The 21,418-nt window shown below is 40.7% G+C and overlaps 1 long non-coding RNA gene across 2 annotated transcripts in view; it reads right to left on the bottom strand.

The window, feature by feature from the left end:
• The window catches only part of LOC125149162 (uncharacterized), a 135,695-nt gene that overhangs the window by 89,298 nt on the left and 24,979 nt on the right, over window positions 1-21,418 (bottom strand). For both annotated transcript variants that reach the window (XR_007145826.1, XR_007145825.1), the window contains exon 3: window positions 1,897-2,029. This is a non-coding gene — a long non-coding RNA (uncharacterized LOC125149162). The remainder of the gene's footprint in view (window positions 1-1,896; window positions 2,030-21,418) is intronic.

Genomic DNA, 21,418 nt, shown 5'->3' with positions numbered 1-21,418 from the left:
TCAGTTTTTATATTTTTGTTGCTTCTTATTCTACCTCTTGAAGTTTGTGCTTCATATATTTTGATGCTTTATGTGTTGTATAAAGTTCCATGATGTTTACTTATTAATTGTGCATAAATATCTTTAATTATTACTAAGTGAACCTCTTTGTGTTACGTATTTCTTTTTGCCTTAAATTAAACATCTCGCCATTACTTTCTTTTTCTTGAACTGGCTGACTACACTTTTGTTCCTTCTTTCATTTTTAGTCTTTCTGACATCTTTTATTTTCAGTGTACAGGTGGTTGGGTTTTGTATTTTCACCTAATCAGTCTTTATACATATAAATTGATTTTTAAAATATTTTTATATTATACTTATTTATATTTATTATATATAATAATATAAATTGATAAAATTTTTAAAAGGAAGAAACTATTTTGTTCTATTTCTTTCCTTTATTTGTATGCATTAAATATAACTTTCTAACTAGGTTTCTTAAAAATAATAAGGAAGTAGGGGCACCTGCGTGGCTCAGTGAGTTAAGCATCCAACTTCAGCTCAGGTCATGATCCCACAGTCTGTGAGTTCGAGCCCCGTGTCAGGCTCTGTGCAGACAGACAGCTCAGAGCCTGGAGCCTGCTTCAGATTCTGTGTCACCCCCTCTCTCTCTCTCTGCCACTCCCCGACTAGTGCTCTGTCTCTCTCAAAAATAAAATAAAGACATTTAAAAAATTAAAAAATAATAATCATAAGGAAGTAGACTTACATGGCAAAAGAAAAACAAAGAAAAACAAAGAAGAGTGTATAATAAAAAATATAAACTACTTTCTGAATTTTTCCTACCCGTAGTCCCACTTTCCAGAAATAACTTAAGATTTTCTGGGTTTGTTTTTCTGGTGGTTATAATTAACACTTTAAAGTATATTGCTGTCTTGATTCCTTCCATATCTTTTAAGTCTCCTTCCCTTTTCAGCTCTCAATATGTATTCATTATAGTATTCTCTTTCATTATCAGTATTTTCAACACTTACATACGGTTGTACAATTTCCAGTGATTCTGTGGGTTGACTGGGCTCTGCTGGGTCAGGCTTCTGCTCTGTGAGAGGTGAGCTGACTCGGATTCCTCTGAGCTTTCCCGAGGGCTGTGTCATTCAGATGGCTCACTCTCGGGCGCTTGCTGGGAGCTGGAAGTTTAGCTGGATCTGTTGACTGTAGCACCTTCAGGTGGCCTTCCCACGTGGCCTGTGCTTTTTACAGAGCGGTTTCTGGGTTCGGAGAGGTAGCTGGGTTCCAAGAGCTCCAAGAGGAAAGGAAATAGAAGCTGCCAGTCCCCTCAAAGGCTAGACCTGGCCTGATGTCACCCCCTCTCCAAGTGTGCTGGATGTTTTTTTAATTAAAACAAATTTTTTAATGTTTATTTTATATTTGAAAGAGAGAGAGACAGAGTGCAAGCAGAGGAGGGGCAGAGAGAGAGGGAGACACAGAATCTGAAGCAAGTTCCAGGCTCTGAGCTGTCAGCACAGAGTCCGACACGGGCCCTGAACCCAGGAGCTTGAGATCACGACCTGAGCCAAAGTCTGACGCTCAACCTAGTCACCCAGGCGCCCCTTTAATTTTTTTTTTAATGTTTATTTATTTTGGGGAGAGAGAGAGAGAACAGGGTTGGGGCAGAGAGAGAGGGAGACAGAAGATCTGAAGCAGGCTCTGCACTGTCAGCACAGTCCCCAATGCGGGGCTCAAACCCATGAACCATGAGATTGTGACCTGAGCAGAAGGCAGTTGCTTAATTGACTGGGCCACCCAGGTGTCCCCACTGTGCTAGATCTCTTGTCTCTGAGCGTAGAGCCTCTCCAGATGCTTCCCCAGGGAAAAATCTCTCTTACTTCTGATATTTGGGGTTGTGGTATTACTTACTTTTTTTTGTCCCTGCAAACTCTTCTGTCTTCCATGAATACTTCCAACTTTGTGGTCTATGCTCTTTCTCCACTTTCCAGCACTCTTGCCATTGAATTGTCTTTCGGCTTCTTTTCCACCTTCTCAGAGGATCCTGGGGAGGAAGGGGAACATGTCTGTTTAGTCTATCACCGTGAACCAGCTACAAATGTTTTGCTTTTAGTTGGCATATTCTGGGATTTTTTTTTATCTCCATCTATTATTGCCAAATTATTCTTATATTTTCATTGTGTAAAATAATAAAAACAGGGGCACCTGACTAATTCCGTCAGAAGAGTGTGCGACTCTTGATCTCGAGGTCATGAATTTGAGCCCCACATTGGTGTAGAGATTACTTAAATAAATATTTTTAAAAATAATAAAATAAAATAATAAAAACATATTTCTTTCAGAAGCCATAATCACAATATTCAGGAGCAATGGGTACCACAGTTTTAAACTATTTAATTCTGTTTAGTAGACTACAGTATTTATTGCTAATCTATCTCCATTGTAGCTTCTTAACTTATAAATTCTAAGTTTGATTATTCTCTCAGATAGCAGGGTTATTTTTAAGTAGATTTTTCAGAAACATTTTATTAATACTAAAATTTACAAAGCTCTTACATATTTAAGATTGTGTTTCTCAAGGGTTTACATTTGGAAGATATCCTGGCTAGGCTAAGAATTCTGTATCATATTTTTTTCTTTGCAACACTGCTCCATTACCTTGTTTCTAGTGTCTCTGTGGATAGACATCCAAGGCTTGCCTGATATATATTATTTTTCTTTAAAGGTGACAAGTCTTTCCTGGATGCTTGTAACACGTTTTTCATACTTGAAATTCGTCAGGATATGTCTTGACCTTGATCACTTTTTGATCTTATCACTGTTTTCTTGATGTATTCTTTTTTAATGCTTGTTTATTTTTGAGAGAGAGGGCGCACACGTGCGCACATGTGGGCAAGCAGGAGAGAGGCAGAGAGAGAAAGACAGAAGATCCAAAGCGGGCTCTGCATTGACAGCAGTGAGCCCAATGTGGGGCTCGAACTCATGAACCATGAGATCATGACTTGAGCTGAAGTCCGACACTCAACTGACTGAGCCACTCAGCCACTCCTTGATGTCTTGTTTTAACCTGAAGATTTAGATTTCTTCTTTCAGGAGAATCTTCTTTTATCAACTCTGAATATATATATATATATATATATATATTTTATCAACTGTGAATATATATATATATATATTGGCTCTCTTCCCTAGGAACACTTATTATGTGTGTCTTGAATCTTCCTCTTTCTTTTCATATCTATAATTCAGATGTTAGCTAAGGCCTCTTGGCCCTTTGAAGATCTAAATAACTGGTTTAGTCCCCAGTCAACTTCAGGACCTATAAAAGATCAAAGACTTCACAATATCAACTAAATCCTGTATCTCTCTTTCTCCCTATGTCATAGATACAAAACTATGAGCATACAAAACTACATACCCTTTTTAAAAAAATTAAAAAAAAAATTTTCTCCCAGAAATGGACTGACATTGATATTTAATGACCTTTCCTTGAATCTGGTTAAAATTTGAAAAGCTGTAAGGAAGGGTTCCTATCACAGGACTGGATCATCTTCTTCCCTCATTATTCTTTTTCCACTTCTGCTCCTCCTCCCCTCCTTCCTTGTATTTGTGCACAGTAACTTCCCTCTTTCTTTAATAAGACATTTTTACCAGCTTACCAAGACTGGAGCCAGAAGTGGGTGGAGGTGGGGACGTTAGCACTCATTTTCTACTCTTAGGATCCACTCTCCCAAACAAAGGGTTTAGTCACAGCTGCATTCAGGTGTTTAAATGATGTCATCAAGATTATATTTCCCACTTTTCCTCTCAGGTTATGTTTGTCTCTGCCTTTTTTTTTTTTCTCTGTTCCCCTATGTGACCGAATTCTCTTCTGATACAAATAAATGCATTCTACGTGTAGAAAATATGACTCCTGGTAGTACCAATCATATGTTTAACCATATAATTCACGGTATAAAAATGAGAGACTCCCTCTCTTTCCCAATATTTCATATATCAAATCCCTTGAAATAAATAAGATTGGATTTGCTTGGGTCAGTGCCCAATCTCATTGCGTTAACATGGCTGGGGAGTTGTGATTGGATGGAATGCCTACCCCCATCATCATTCCCATGGGAATCCTATGGGCTCTGGGAAGACCCACTCCCTGGAGTAGCGAGTGTTGTGGCTCTGAGAAGACAAAAACGACAGGTGTTTACATACCTCACGCTCTTTGATATGGAAATGTTCCCTCTCCCTCCCTGGCTCATCCTTCCTTGAGTGAAGGGTTACTTCCAGGACCTTGGGGAAACTTTTCACCTAATATCAATATTAGTATCCTATTAAAGATTTGGGGAACTAGCCTGGCTTGTGTTTTCATCTCTTTTGTGATTGTTTTTTGTCTTCTCAGCAGATTTCGGGGGGAGAAGTTACAGTAGGAAGTTACTTTTATGAAAGGTCTTTTGTTTGTAGCTTGTGAAACATGGTAGAAACTACAGAGCAAATGAGAATGAAAAGGAATGGGGAATAGACTGAAGGAAAAAACATGACCTAATAAACCCCAGCCTCTCAGAGTGAAACGAATTGTAGCAGTGATTCCTCATGCAAGGGGCTCAGTGAGTTACATGAGGCAAGTCATGGCAGGGTGATTAAATCAGTAAAAATGCTCAGTCAACTGGGTACCTGAGTGGTACTGGAGTCCAAGAAAAATCTTGCTTTGAAGCTATTTGCTAAAGGCAATACGCATTCACTGAACACTTAAGATTTGTCAGGCACTGTGCTAAGTACCGACTATAAACATGTCATTAAAACAGGCTATGTTTTAAGAACTTAAAATCTAGCTATTGTGTTGTATAAACTCTTTACTTCCTCCATATAGTTTATTCTTTATTATAAGTGATGATTTTAGGAGATGCTACTGTATTTATTTCCTTTCTAAAAGATACTTTTATGCTTAGTAATAGCTACCATTTGGTGAGGTCCTATTCTGTCATATACCCTCTATACACACTATCTCTAATCCTCCCCCAAAGCCTATGAGCTAAGTGTGATTATCTCCATTTACAGGTGAGAACAGTGAGGTTTGAAGGAGTTAAGTAAATTCCTCAAGGTCAAGAGGCTGAAAAGGTTTGAAACTCAAATCTCCAGGCTCTCTGTCTCCCACTGTGTTTTCTCCCTCATCACTTCTCTCTCTGCATCTTCTCACCTTTACCTCCCTCAGGTAACTGCTTCCTGCTCTCATGGCTTCTCAGTTTGACCCAGCTGTCCTCTCCCACTGGCCCATACCATTGCCTCTGGCCTGCACTTGGCTCGATGTCCACCTGGTTCTGTCAGTTGTGACTGGTACAGGAGGGTTCATGGGTTCAGATGAGGACGGTTAAGTTTGGCCCTCAGAGGTAGAAGTCTCCCTTAGAAGAGGATCCCACACTAGTGAAGATGACTGGCATTAAGCACAGTGAAGTGTAGGACGTGCCCTAAAATGTGCCACTTGGCATAAGGATTATCTTGAGCTGAGCACCACTGAGAACAAAGAGATACACGAAAAGCTCTCTGCTTTCCCCCCATTTGCCAAAAAGCAAGGCATCAGTTTGTAAAGGTGCTCCCCTCCTTCCCATCTCTACCAGAGAGGAGAGAAATTAACCCCCAGAGACAACCCTAGGCCCTTATCAGCCTGGAGATGATGCCAGAGGAATCTACATAACAAACTTTATTAACTAGCCTTTATCTTCCTTAGTTTCCCGATTTATTTGCTTTCTTGCAATTTGCCACCACTAGGAGCTCAGAGTCATTTTCTTTTGTCTTGTCACATTTCCACAAAATTATTCTACAGAATTATTATTAAGATGTTACATAAGGGGGCGCCTGGGTGGCTCAGTTGGTTGGGCATCCTACTTTGGCTCAGGTCATGATCTCAGTTAGTGGGTTCAAGCCCCGCATCGGGCTCTGTGCTGACAACTCGGAGCCTGGAGCCTGTTTCGGATTCTGTGTCTCCCTCTCTCTCTGCTCCTCCCCCACTCGCACCCTGTCTCCCCCTGTCTCAAAAATAAACATTAAAAAAAATTAAAAAAAAAAAAGATGCTACATAGGGGCACGTGGGTGGCTCAGCTGGTTAGGCATCAAACTCTTGATTTCAGCTCAGGTCGTGATCTCATGGTTTGTGGGTTCGAGCCCCATGTCAGGCTCCTTACTGAAAGCGCAGAGCCTGCCTGGGGTTCTCTCTCTCTGCCCCACCCCCATTCTCTCTCAAAAATGAATAAATATTTTTTAAAATGCTAAATAGGGGCACCTGGGTGGCTCAGTCAGTTAAGCCTCTGACTTCTGCTCAGGTGATGATCTCACAGTTCGTGGGTTCGAGCCCCGCATCCAGCTCTGTGCTGACAGCTCAGAGCCTGGAGCCTGTTTCGGATTCTGTGTCTCCCTCTCTCTCTGCCCCTCTGCCATTTTCACTCTGTCTCTCTCGGTCTCTTAAAAATAAATAAACATTAAAAAAATTTTTTTTAAATGCTAAATAAATTCTCTTTGAGTTACTCATCACAGAGTACTCCCACGTGTACAATGCACACGTTAGTAAACCTCCATTTTTCTCTTGTTAATCAATTTGTCAGTCTGATTTGCAGGGCCCAGCCACTAAAACTAAGATGGATAGGGGAAAAATATTTTTCTTCCCTACAGCAGGCCTACCTGAATGGCACACTTTTATTAATTTATCAATTAATATGACTTTTTAAAATTTTGTGTCATAGTTAGCAGGGGACTTGCCCGGAGTCATCCCACACAGATAAAAGAGCTAGCCAACATCTGAATTAAATGCCATATTGAAAAGTGACAGTCCAAATGTCAAAAAAAAAAAAAAATAATAACAGTTAAAGAATCATAGTACATAAGTTCTCATATTATATAATCATCAAGAGTTATGTTTCCAAAAAAGTTTAATTTCATGGGGGAAATGCTCAAAATACACTAAGTTTAAAGAAAAGCAGGATAAAATTTCTAAATACACCACATATTGTATGAACATAATGTGCATTTTAAAAAGGGAGCTATAAAGTTAAAACTAAAGACAAGAAGAAAGGAAGGGAGGGGGGGTGTAGTCCTGGAAAATGCCAATCAAAGGAGTTCTAGAAACAGGAAAGGAAGGCAAGAAAGCATATGCTTCTCAGCACCAGTATTGTGAAAGAGGGTTCCAGATGATCCCAGAGCAGACAAACACATCGCAGGTTCTTGCATTCTGTTAAAAATACTGAGTCACAGGTTAGTTCCCTTTGTTGGCATTGCACACGGCTGATTTACGATTCTGAAGCTCACCAGGTACTTTGGCACAGGGAAGGTGATGCTCTCGCGAGTATGTGTGTCTCTTTGAGAACATGCCCCTGGCTCGCTAGAATACTAGACTGGCTGTCTGGGTTACAAAGCAGCCCCTGTTAGGATAAAGTGAGACAGTTACCTCATTCACCTCCAAGTTCACCAGGGAAGCTCTCAAACTCCAGAGCAGGGAAAGCAAAACCCTAAACGGTGGTCACCTTGCCACAGCAAAAAGAAACCAAACAGGTTCAACCTGAAACTGCCTACCAACCTTGCCCATTTCCTCCACCAGAGAGTCTGGAGGTCATTCAACTAAGGGACCAGCTTTTTGTATTTGTAAATGACATTTGGCCCAGAGTAAATGCTCTTGTCCTGGGATCTCGTAAGGAGTATAGGTTGGCTCCAAGACACAACACTCTACTGTTCATCCCTGACAGGCACACCCACATACATTTTGAGGTTACAGAGGTAGATTTTTGTGGATAAGGAACGAATAAATTCCATAAACACACAAACCGGGAAAGCATTGGTCAGATGGAACCAAGGAAGAAAGTCTAGGAAGAAAAGCTGACCACCAGCTGGATATGAGTCAACAAAACAACAGAGAACACACATACATGCGCACACACATACATACACAGCATTTGAGAATATTCAATGAAAGCTTTGTTTCTAAGACAATTCTACTTCTTTCTCAGCCCTGTCTCTGGAGACACAAGAGGAATACTGTTACAAAGAGAGCCACAGTGACAGCATGATATCTGGTGCACAAATGAGGAGAGAGTGAATAAAAACTGGGACGTTTTATAGCTGTCCAACAGTAATCAATAGATGTACAACGGCTTACGCTGAAGGACCTTGCAAGGTAGAATGAGAAGGGAAGGATTATTGGGGTTAGTTCATATCATTCACTAGCAGACACATAAAGTACAATCATAGGGGTGCCAGCCTGGTTCAGTCAGTAGAGCATGTGACTCTTGATCTTGGGGTTGTGAGTTCAAGCCCCACACTGGGTATTGAGCTTACTTAAAACAACAATAATAAACAAATAAAATACAATCGTCACACTCAAAGGTTTCAGTTAAGCATTCTGACCTTAAGTAGTAAAGTCTCCTCAGGGGTGCCTGGGTGGCTCAGTCAGTTAAGCATCTGACTTCGGCTCAGGTTATGATCTCATGGTTCGCGGGTTGGAGCCCCGCATCGGGCTCTGTGCTGACCGCTCAGAGCCTGGAGCCTGCTTCGGATTCTGTAACTCCCTTTCTCTCTCTGCCCTTCCCTGCTTGCACTCTGTCTCTCTCTCTCAAAAATAAGTAAACATTAAAAAAAAAAAAAGAAAAGTCTCAAATCTGGGGCAAACCATCATCAAACTATCCAGATATAACAGTGGTTAACATTTGTTGTGTTATGCCATTTCTCATGTAAACTTCTACAGGCCTTACACGTATTAGCTTAATTAATCCTCACAGAAATACTATGAAATGGGAGCTGTAATGGCACCTTTTTTTTTTTTTTTTTTTTACAAATGAGGAAATAGAGGCAAAGAAAATTTCAGTATCTCCATCGAAGTCTTGCTGATATTGGAAGGTTTTGCACCCAGGAGACTGGAGCTCCAATTTTTATGCTCGGTGCTCACCTACAGAGCTCACTCCTTGGGCTTCCTTTTGGAGTTTAATTATTATTGTATCTCATTTAAAGAATTGTTTGTTATTTTATTTTTAATACCTCCATACACTGGGACCCTGCATAATAGCTTTGGATATTATATATGACTGTGTTCAAAGGTGTCTCTTTCTTCCTTCCAGCTTCCAACCAGCTTCCAGAAACATCCCAGAATCCACAAAAACTACTTTCCACAGGACAACTGCTCATCCTAAGAATCTCTTAGGATAGATTGAGACTTAGTAATCATAACAGTGTGCATTTGCATACAATTTTATAAGTGCTTACTTTCTTATATTCTCACTTCCTGCAAAACCCTGAAAGCATATCGGAGGCTAGTATTTTCCTCCCCATTAGAAAGGCGGAGATTACAAAAGTTCTGAGAGTTCAGGTGACTTATCCGAGGACACACAGCTAACACACGACTGAACCAGGACTGGAGTCCATTTTCAGTGAGTGGTCCCACTGATGGAAGCTCCGGAGGCCAGGGCAAGTCCCTATTCTTTGGAACCTCTCACGTCACTAACATGGTAGTACCTAACCCATAATAGATCTTCAGTAGGTAGTGTTGACACATATTGGTAGCAGGAAGAATTTTAAAGTGCTGATGTAAAACTGGAGCAGTGTCTGCATTCTGCACAAAAGCTTGAAAGAGACCTTTATTTTGTTCCAGGAGGGACCTTTCATGAGTCCTTTCTGTCCATTGTTCTCAGGGAGAGCTAGCAGTTGAGTAATCCCAATGCTTGTGGTTCAGACTGGGATGGGTTGGTAGGTGCTGTTTGAGAATGTAATGCTGTTATTAATGTGCCTTTCAAGGATGTAAGAGAAGGGCAGGGGGTCTTCATTTGGAGAACAGCTTTTTTTCTTTCTTTCTTCTTTCTTTCTTTCTTTCTTTCTTTTGTTCTTTCTTTCTTTCTTTCTTTCTTTCTTTCTTTTTTCTTAATTATTAGATTTGTTTCCTTTACCTGAAGGTGGTGGAGGTGGGGCAACTGAAAAGGAGGAAGTGGGCTCAGACAACACAGAGGTGGGCTGGGGGTGGGGATCTGGGGGGGGGGGGCGGATAGAGAACAGATGGCCCAAGGAAACCCCAACTGAAGGGTGTGGCCAATGGATGCTACTGACAGTAATAGGTAATCCAGGCTTCAGTTTCCCTGTTCTGTAAAATAGTTCCTTTGTGTTATTTTCAAGCCTTGATAAAGTTTGTTTAACATGGCCTCCGTGCTCTACAGCCTTTGAGAAATATGAGAAAGGGCTCTGCACATGGTGTAAGAGGGGAAGAGATCAGATCAGAGAGAGGGGCAAGCTGTGGAGAAATGTTTGTGAAATGGCAGAGATGAATGACAAAGAAGCCCAGAGGGTGGTGGGAGGGAGGTGAGAAGTGATGACCAGAGTGGAATGTGGAAAGGATAAGCAACCCTCACCCACCCCAAGGATACTCAGAAATAGCTGGGGAGGAAAGTGGACTTGCCTACAAGCAGGCTAGGAGCTTCAGGCCGAGCATGTACGTTTTAAATAGAAATGTTCGCACTCCTCAGTTGAAAAGCTGGAGGGCCTGGGGAGGAGTCGGGTTACTTTTGCTAAACGGATGAACTTCCATATGTCTGGAATCTTAGAAGAACAACTTGGATAACCAGAAAATGATATTGCCTCACATTAAAACTGTCACTCTGGAAGAAGGGGGTTGGTGATCGATAGTAAGTTAAGGGAAATGAAACCACAGAAGTAACAGAACTGCAGCATGAGCAAAATGATTTATGCAAGGCACATGTAAATGTGTGCCCTTTTGCAACTATGACTTTGTCCCTCTTGATAATTTTAGACACCTGAAAGGGGCCCTGTGCTATAGTCTAGAAAGATCATTGTTCCAGCCAGGGGAATTCAAATTCCGTAGACATTCCCTTTTATAAAGAATACAGCAGGTACCTTAATCATCAAAATCATCCTGTATTTATTTGCATTTGTGAAATACCCCCGTCTTAATCTTTGGTATAATCTACTATCTATGCAGGGGCACCTGGGTGGCTCAGTCAGTTGAGCATCCAACTTGGGCTCAGGTCCTGATCTTGCAGTTTTTGAGTTCCAGTCCCACATCGGGTTCGCTGTTGTCAGCACAAAGCCCATGCAAAGCCCACACAAAGCCTGCTTTGGATCCTCTGTCCTCCTCTTTCTGCCCTTCCCCTGCTTGTGCTCCCTCTCTCTCTCTCTCAAAAAAAATCTACTGTTTATTCAAAGAAATAAAACATTAGTACACAGCACGTACATCTAGTGTCAATGAGCAGCTAGAAGTTTCTGGAAGAACCATCAGCAATGAAACAATAAAACTTTAAATATTTAAGTGATAATAATTAGACTTGGCATTGAGATGAGCTCCACACTTATTTTAGTCATGCTTCAGAGTCTACAAAAAGGGCAGTATACTGAAGGTAATCTTTACATTCTAAAAGACCCAGTTGTCATCACAATGCATTGTTTAAATACCCTGAAATCACTTTTGGTGAGACTCTTTTGGAGGAATTAATGTAGTTCAATTACTTCTAATGTGATAACAATAACTCCTGGGTATGTTTTAATGTGTGAAAAATTTAACACAAATAAAAATTATCCATTGAAATGAAATATTTCAATAATATGATTCTAATTAAGACTTACACACCAGGTTTCTTTCAATAATAATTTTACCATATTTTTAGAATATTGTGTAAGCTAATTTTATGTTAGAATTTTTAGCTAATGTAGGGGAGCAAAATCACCACCCTGCAATATATCTTTTTGGCAGATGGATTATTTTAGGCTGATATTTAAAAAACCAAACAAAAAAAACATAAGGCTCAGTAAGAACCCTTGATCTTCCCCCTTACTGCCTGAAAGAATTTAGTTAGAGGACCTGCTTCTGGAAAGGAGCTATTGTAATGGATAACTACAGTGTATATAAAGTAGGTATGGTAGACAAGGAGAAGCTTAGCAAAGTCTGTTAAAATTCCTTTCTATGTCCAACTATTCCTCTGTGACCCAGCCAACATTTGTTTATCAAATATTTACTCTTTTTTATCTTCCTGTGAATTGTCTTCCCTTTGAGGTCCCACACCCCTGCCTTTTTGTCCTTAGCTCTGGAAGTCATAGAAGCCTCCATTGTCTAACTGCTTGTGGGCCTTATATTCTTATAGAGCCTCTGTACATAAGTAATCAAATTTTATTTGCTACTGTTAATCTGTCTCATGTCAACTTAATTTTTAGACCAGCCAAAAGAACTTTGAAGGGTAATGGAAAACTTTTCCTCCTCAACACTAATACTACCTTTATTCATGAGCAAATGGTTGAAATAGAGCCTTTATAGAGGAGAAAACCCAAATTATATAATGTTATGGGTTGAATTGTGTCACCGCAAAAAGATATGTTGAAATCTTAACTCCCTGGACCTCAGAATGTGACCTTTGGAAATTAAAAATATAATTAGTTGGATTATTACTTGGCAATCAATAAGAATGAAGTCTTGCCATCTGCAACAACATGGATGGAACTAGAGTATATTCTGCTAAGTGAAATAAGTCAGTCAGAGAAAGACAAATATCATATGATTTCACTCATATATGGAATTTAGGAAACACAACAGATGAACATAGAGGAAAGGAAAGAAAAATAAGATAAAAACAGCAAGAGAGGCAAACCATAAGAGACTCTTAAATAGAGAGAACAAACTGAGGGTTGTTGGTGGGGTGTTGGGTTGGGGGATGGACTCAATGGGTGATGGGCATTAAGGAGGGCACTTGTTGGGATAAGCACTGAGTGTCTATGTAAGTGATGAATCACTAAATTCTACTCCTGACACCATTATTACACTATATGTTAATTAACTTGGATTAAAATAAAATAAAATAAAATGAGTAAATTATTAAATAAATACCTAAGATGAGGTCATACTTGAGCTGGGGATCAGGGGGTCGGGGCGGGGGGGGCGGGGGAGTACTGGATCAATTCTGACTGACATCCTTATAAGAAGATGACCATTTGAAGACAAACACACACAGGAGAATGCCATGTGACCACAGAAGAAAAAAAGCAGAGTGATGAGCAGCTCTACACCAAGGAACACCATGGATTGCCTATGACCCCAGAAGCTAAGAGAAAAGCATGGGACGGATTCTCTCCAAGAGCCTTTGAGAGAGCACAACCCTGCCAACACCTTGTATTTCTGAATTCTAGCCTCCAAAACTGTAAGAGAATGACTTTCTGTTGTTTTAAGACACCCATCTGTGGCACTTTGTTACAAAGGTCCTAGGAAATGAATACAGATTGGAATGGATGCACTCACCTATGTTACAGAATGATGAAGTGCAAAGGGCACAGACTTTGGGGTTCAGCAAAAGTGGACATGAACCCTCACCCAACCAATTCTTTCCTGTGTGACTTTATGTAAGGTAATTACTTTAGTCTGTTTCTTCAGCAATAGAAATAAGATCCTCACAAGATTGAGAGCAATTATTATTAAACATATGAAAGTTACAAAGCACATAGTAGGCTCTCAAGAAAGGCTAATTTGCAGCGTTTACATATGAGCTCATTTAAGTGGTCCATTAATGTTCATCATTTTGATATTACTGTTTACATGTTCTTTCCATTATATCTGTTGACATGGGCTTTTTCTTACGTTTATTTCACGTGTTTATGAAAGTTAAGAGCTCTTTTCTTTTCAATGTAATTATTGAAAAAAATACTGAATTTCAATTGAATAGTGAAAAGTTATTTTAACACACACACACACACACACACACACACACACACACACACGTTTTAGAACTGTAAATTTCTAGTGACCTGGATGTTCAGTCACACTTTTGGCAGTAATGGTTAAAAAAAAATTTTTTTTTTCATAACTAATGGCAAATAGGCAGTAGAAACTCTAGTTCCCTGATTGTAATTTGAAGAAAATCCAGGAAAGTGAGTGGGTGAAAATTCCCAGACAAATACAGTTTGTTCATTTAATTTTATCTTGACCGTGCTTAAAAAAGTGTTTTTTTGAGAAATAGTACGCTGATGTTCTTTCACAGAATACTGAAACGTGAATTATCCAATCTAATGACCTGGTTTCAAAGTCTGAATTATTTATTAGTCTTATTAAAAGGGGATAAAACTTCTGCTTCAAGATGGAGGAATGACATATTTATGTGATCTTTTTCTTAAGACCTCATTAAAATGACAATAAAGAAATAAAGAGGTATAATTGAGGAGCAATCAAGAGATGAGGAAAGGGCCATCGGTGATCTAAATCTTTCAATAAATTTCTGGAAGACAAAGAAGAAAGTTGTAACCAGAGAAACACAGTGAAGGTAATTCCAGCCTGAAGGATGCATGGAGAGGCCATACCTGAGAAGGAAGCCAATCTGCCTACCAATCAATCCCAACATGCAAGGACTCAGAAAATTCACTTCCCACATATCTTTTCTTAGGAAGTTACTTGGCAATATGCCTCTGCAAGACACAGGAATAAGCCAAGGAAAAGCACTGGCATGCAGGAAATGGTGGTTTCCAATGAGGAAAGCAATTAAGGGAAGTCTCAGGGTGACAGCTGGGTAGCAGACCTGGCCAGTAAGCAAGAGGCTAGGAGGAAATTATCTGGGGGAAAAAGGGAAGGGGCTGAGTGTCTCATACTAACTTTGTGATTTTAGGCTAATACAAAGATGCCAACAATGCAAAAATAAAAAGAAAGAAAAACAATTAGAAAGCCACATTATTCATGTGGATGGTTTGGCTCCAAACTATAGAAAAACCAATGTGGCTTAAAGAAGAAGGAATTTATTATCTGACATAACAGGGGCACTGTAGGCAGGGAAGTTTCAGGCTGACTGGTTAACCCAGTGGTTCTGGGTCTTCATCAAGCACATATGTTCTTTCCATCTTTCCTTCTGCCAGCTTTACTTTGTAAGCTTTATTCAAAAGCTGGCTCTTCTCTCAGTAGCAAGATGCCCACTGCTCTTTTTTAAGGTTCACACCAACATGATAGAACCCCAGAGAAGATGCCATGTCTCTCCTGGAGAGAGGAAAACTTTCCCAGAAGCCCTCACCTGACATCTTTTCTTGTCTCATTGGCCAAAAGTGTGTCATGTGTACCTTGAAACAATTGCTGGAAAGGAGAATGGAACCACTACTGGAGAGATTAATTGCTACTTGATATTCATTCTCTTCTTCTTCCCTTTCTATAATAGAACTCCCTTGAATTTTATCTGGATACATAATCACCAAAGTAGAAGCCACCTTTCCCAGCCTCCCTTGTTCCTACATGTAGCCATGTGACTAAGTTCTGGCCAATAGGATGTGATTGGAGATGTGTGGGCAATTTCTAGATTATTCCTTTAAAAAAGAGTTATAATCGGGGGGTGAGGCGTGACTGGCTAGCTCAGTCAGTAGAGGATGTGACTCTAGATCTCAGGGTCATGAGTTCAAGCCCCAAGTTGGGCATGGAGCCTACTTAAAAGGAAAAAAAAAAAAAGAAAACAAGTTGTATGGGGGTGACTAGCTGGCTCAGTCGGTAGAGCATGCAACTTGATCTCAGGGTTGTGAGTTCAAGCCTCACATTTGGTATGGAGATCACTTAAAAATAAAATCTTAAAAAAAAAAAAAAAGTTGTATGCTCTCCACTGCCTCATGCTTTCCCTTTAGCAAGCACAAAGGTTTAGTGGTAGCGAGTCAGCTTCAAACATGAAGATGAGGGCAATTCCTAAGGAGATGACAGCAACAGACAGAAGGAACCTGGAACCAAGGTACTCTCATGAAGCTAAGCTTACACTCCTACTAGTTTAGAATTTTATGTGATAAAGAAATGAACTTCTGTCCATTAATTCTGATCACTATTAAACAGCCAGAGCAATATCCTAATTAATGCAATGACCATACTTCACTTAGGCCAGTGAGTCTCAAAGTAAGGTCCCCATACTAGCAGAATTAGTATCACCTAGAACTTTGCTGGAAGTTCAAATCCTTGGGCCACACCCCAGATCTACTGAGTCAGAATATCTGTGAATGTAGCTCAGTGTGCTTTACCAAGCCTTCCAGGTCGTTCTGATGCCTATTCAAGTTTGAGAAACACTGAATAGCCCACGTGGGATCCCTTGTTTGGCTGAAAATAGAGCTGACCTCTGCTGGAAATTCTGGCTAAGTGGATGGGGGCAGACACTTGAAAAACTCAGGGTCCTGTTAGGTTCTGTCAAGTGAGGATGGGATGGATGCCAGGTGGCAAACCAAGAGCATCTGTCCTTGTTATAATATAATAAACATAGTTAACTGATTTTCAACTCTTTGAATTAATCTAAAGATTTACTTACATAGTTGACTCTGGAACAACGTGGGGGTTAGGGGCACCAATCCCCATGCAGTCAAAAACCCTCGTAAAACTTTTTACTCCCCCAGAATTTAACTACTAATAGCCTACTGTTGACAGGAAGCTTTACCAGTAACATAAACAGTGGATTAAAAATGTCTTGTATGTCGTATGTATTATACACTGTATTCTTACAATAAAGTATGCTAGAGAAAAGAAAATGTTGTTAATAAATAAGGAAAAGAAAGACATTTATAATACTGTACTGTATTTATTTTTTTAAAAATCTGCATATGAATGGACCTGCATAGCTCAAACCCTTATTGTTCAAGAGTCAACTTTAGTTTCAGAGCAGAATGTAAAGGTCATGGTCATTGACAATATGAAAGTATATATGGCAGACTTGAGTGATGGAAATCAAGAGGAGAGGTGAAAGAAAATGGAGAGAAAAGAGATAATGTCAATAGCTGACATAACAAGAAATGAAGGTGCTCATTTAAAATGATAAATGTAGGGGGTTCCTGGCTGGCTCAGTCAGTGGAACTTTTGACTCTAGATCTCAGGGTTGTGAATTCAGGCCCCATGTTGGGTGTGGATCCAACTTTAAAAAAATTAAAATAGATAAATAATAATAACTTAAAAAATAAAATTATAAATGTAACTGAGAGGGACTCAAAATAAAACACAAATTGGAAGCAGTCCACCTGTCCACTGGCTGATAAATGGATAAAGAAGATGTGGTATAGGGGCACCTGGGTGGCTCAGGTGGTTAAGTGTCCAACTTTGCCTCCGGTCATGATCTCATGGTTCATGGATTCAAGCTCCGCATCAAGCTCTGAGCTGACAGCTCAGACCCTGAAGCCTGCTTCAGATTCTGTGTCTCTCTCTTTCTCTCTGTCCATCTTCTGCTTGCTCTTTCTCTCTCTCTCTCAAAAATAAATAAATAAAAATTTAAAAAATTAAAAAAAAAAAGAGGTGGTATAGATGTACAATGGAATATTATACAGCATTAAAAAGAATGAAATCTTGCCATTTGCAACAGCTTGGGTGGAGCTAGACAGCATAATACTAAATGAAATAAGTCAATCAGAGAAAGACAAATACCATATGATTTCACTATGTGGAGTTTAAGAAACAAAACAGAGAAGCAAAGAAAAAAAGAGAGAGACAAACCCAGAAACAGAATCTTAATTATAGAGAACAAACTGATGGTTATCAGAGGAGAGAAGGAGGGGAGGAGTGTGAAATAGGTGATGGAGATTAAGGAGTGCACTTGTTGAGATGAGCACCGGGTCATGCATGATAGTGTTGAATCACTATATTGTACACCTGAAACTAATATTATACTCCATGTTAACTAATTGGAATTAAAATAAAAACTTAAAAAAAAAAAAAAAGAATACAAATCTATTGGGAAAGAGAGCCAAGCTAAATCTTCATCTTTTATGGTAGGAAGTCAACAAATAATTTCAGAAAATACTACATCAAGAAATAGCAATGTTAATATAGTATTTAAAGAAATGAGGCAATCACCGTAAGAATAAAAATAGAAGTGACTAGAATAGTTAAAAAGAATTTTCCCTCTTGGAGGGGGGACTGCTGTTCTTTATTAACCATTCTCTACAATTCGACTTTTATTTTTAAGTTAGGGGATGTATTTTAATAATGAAACATTTTAAAATTATGTTTTCAGAGGTGGTAGGCACAAGGTAGGACAGAGTCCTCCTACAAAGAGTTCCTTTGTGAAATTCTTTGTCCAGGAGTAGGGTCACCAAGAATGTGCGCAGAGCCCCCAAGTCTCTCCTTTCTTGTGAAGCAGCTTTACGACTGGTTGGATTGGGACAGAGTTTCTGAAAAAAGGCCTTCTCCTCATCGGCATACTCCTTTGGACTACTGTATGGAGTTTGTATGTGGCCAGCCTCAATGGGAACCGGGTCAGAAGGATCTGTTGACAGTCTTGCTGCTTGTCACCTTTTGTAGAATTTCCTCTCTTGACCACCCCCACTTTCTCATTCAGTTGTAGGGCACACAGCCTTAGTGGGCAACGGATGTTTGCACCAGGAGACTTGTCCTCATTAGTCTCAGTTCTGACCGGGCAGCTGAACGCTTGCATCATGGACAGTCATGATATTTCAACAATCAATTGCCCCAAGGCACTTGAGCTGACAGCAATGGTGGTATACTATACGAGGGGCAATTTAACCATATCTATGTCTTTAAATTCAGCTGGTCTGTTTCTTCTCACCATACTGTTATTTTTGCGATTTACTCTGTGCCCCAAATTACTCGTCTCACAAGTTGATGCTGGGCTCTATGTTCTCAACAGAGTATAGTTGGAAATGGGGGAGGCTGAAGTGGTTTGGGAGAAGCATGGTGCAGGGCGGTGGTTTTCAGATTGCTTTCAGTGAAGTCCTGGGGTGCTGCAGGGGCACCTCCGTGGAAGCACTCCAGGGAGTGGGAGGGAGTAGGCAGGACCCCGGATGCCACCTCATTCCCATTTGAATCAGAATGGCTGATCCAATCCTGTCTTATGTGTTGAGAGGAAGAAGTTTCCAGAAATAACTTCCTGGAAATCACTGATGCTGAACACTGGACTAGCACGCACAAGGCCCGGGTTTGCACATTATTTCTCTTATTTACATGATGGTTCTACAACCATGAGCAATCCTATGACTTCTTTGACGATTTCCTGATTTGTAAAATGGAGATAATGGTACCTTTCCCCCTATGTCACAAGATTAACTCTATGCATCAGATAGAAAAGGTAAATTCTAGACCATTATAAAAACACAAAGGCTTATTACCTAGAAGAGAGAAGGACACAGTCTCAGAAGAGTTCATTTAATTAGGTTAAATATTGATGGAGGATTACACAGATGTATTTTTTATAGATTGACCAGGAAAGCTATGGTCAATTATCATGAGGCAGTAACTTTATTTTTTTCCTTTTGAATAATCTCCCCCCCGCCCCCGCCCCACCCCAACATTTGTAATAAATTGCACACACAGAAGAAACCTATAAGTAACCACTGTGGTAACTGCTATTTTGCAGTAATTAATTTCTCTAGAGATAGTGATAATCATCCTGAAATCCATGAGCTGTGTGTATGCTCCTGGCTCCCAAAGGCCCAATGTATTTTAAATGCAACCTTTCAGTTCCTACAACATGGAGGAAACAGAATGCAGCAAGACTGTGAAAGTATACAACTCAGATGTGCAAAAAAAATTTCAAGTTTGTTTTCCTTTTGACTGCTCGTTGGCAAGCTGACTTCCCTCTCCCACTCCGCCCTTTTCATTTCTCAGGTATCAAGAGGAAAGCTTGATTTTAGTTCTTTACAATATTTCCATTTCTTCCCAATTATGCAGGTTTGTTTCAGTGTAAACAATTGGTCCATTCAAAGTTCAGCTTCCCATAAGGGCTGATAAAAATCTTTATCTGGTTAAGTAAATTCTCTCTCTCTCTCTCTCTTTTTTAAAGTTTATTTATTTCTTTAGAGAGGGGAGAGGGGCAGAGAGAAAGGAAGAGAGAGAACCTGAAGCAGGCTCCATGCTGTCCCAACCCATGAGCAACGTGAGATCATGACCTGAGGGGAAATCAGGAGTCCCAGGCCTAACGGACTCAGCCACCCAGGCGTCCCTAAAATACTCATATCTCTTAAATGTAGTCTCATCCACCTTTTCTTCTTCTGGGGAAATCGGCAGGACTTACATATTTTCTTGATGTCTTCCAGATAAAAGGTTCTTGTACGGTGCAGTGTCCAGGCCTCCTCTGACCTCAGAGACAATGTCCCATGCGTGCTCTGTAAAGTCTGCTGCTAGTCAAGGGCCCAGGGGCTCTCTCCCCTACAGTCACATCCTCTGCACCTACACGTAAGCCCCTCCCCAGCGGGTCCTCCCAAGTTTGCCCCCTTGGGATCCGCCTACGGGAGGGTCTGGCCCTGGTGACCCTTCTTGAGAACCAACAGCAGCCTGGGAACCCATATTCCATTCTCCTCTGTCCCCACCACAGTGTGTGACCTCGGCTCAGCCCAGAAAGAAAATCGCAACAAGCCTAAACATGCACTGCAATACGTCTCCCTTCTGCAATGACCCTAGGAAAAAGGGCAGGCTTTGCCCCTCCTCTTCCTGTCTGACAGAACATTCCCCTTCATCATATCCTCTTTCTTCCGGAGGTGACTCTCGCCCTTGCCCCAGGGTGGAAAGGGTTCAGGAAACAGAAACCAGCTTATCGTAAGGAAACAAAGGCCAGGAATCGTTCAAAAACATTTTATCTGTTACAAGGAGGAAAGAAGTCTCTAGGACAGCAAGGATTTGCCTCAGCAGGGAAAGGCCAGGACCTGGTGGAAGAGACCGCCCTTCACGGAGGGAGCTAGGTGCCCAGGTCGCTGCCCAGGGGGCTCACCCTGCCCTTGTCCACAGGGGTAGGAGGAGCCTGGGTCAAGAAGGACCCAGGTGTGCGAGGTCTGCATCCGCAGTTATCAGGCACGGGGTCTGGCTCATTAGATTTACGGAGAAAGTTATAGTCAATGGAGTGTAGGAATTCTGGCCTTTGCCAGTGACTCACTCTTTGGCATGGTCAAGCTTTATTGGGTGAGTATCTGTTTTTTTGTCTATAAAGTAGAGCTGATAATAAATAAACCCTACCTCACAAGGTTTTTTCCAGTGTGAAAGAGAAATGGCATTGAATGTCACTTGGTGAGCACAGAAATGTAGGGATAAAAGATTCTTAATTCTTCAATACCCCCAGATAGCAAGAAGGTAGTGACTAAAAAGAAATGTTTATTTTCTCATTGGCATTTTTTAATAGGGTAGGAAGAATAAGAGATTTTTTTTTTTTCATTGAATCAATGTAACTATTTTCATGTTGATAGAGAAAAATGTGGGTGTGCCTGGCTGGCTGAGTTCCTAGAGCATTCCACCCCTGATATGGGGTTGTAAGTTCGAGCCCCATGTTGGGTGTAGAGATTACTTAAAAATAAAAATCTTGGGGCGCCTGGGTGGCGCAGTCGGTTAAGCGTCCGACTTCAGCCAGGTCACGATCTCGCGGTCCGTGAGTTTGAGCCCCGCGTCAGGCTCTGGGCTGATGGCTCGGAGCCTGGAGCCTGTTTCCGATTCTGTGTCTCCCTCTCTCTCTGCCACTCCCCCGTTCATGCTCTGTCTCTCTCTGTCCCAAAAATAAAT

Source organism: Prionailurus viverrinus, chromosome D3 (assembly GCF_022837055.1).
Source record: "Prionailurus viverrinus isolate Anna chromosome D3, UM_Priviv_1.0, whole genome shotgun sequence".
Classification (NCBI taxonomy): Eukaryota; Metazoa; Chordata; class Mammalia; order Carnivora; family Felidae; genus Prionailurus; species Prionailurus viverrinus.
The sequence above is the reverse complement of the archived record's forward strand: the minus strand, read 5'-3'. Positions and strand labels throughout refer to the sequence as shown.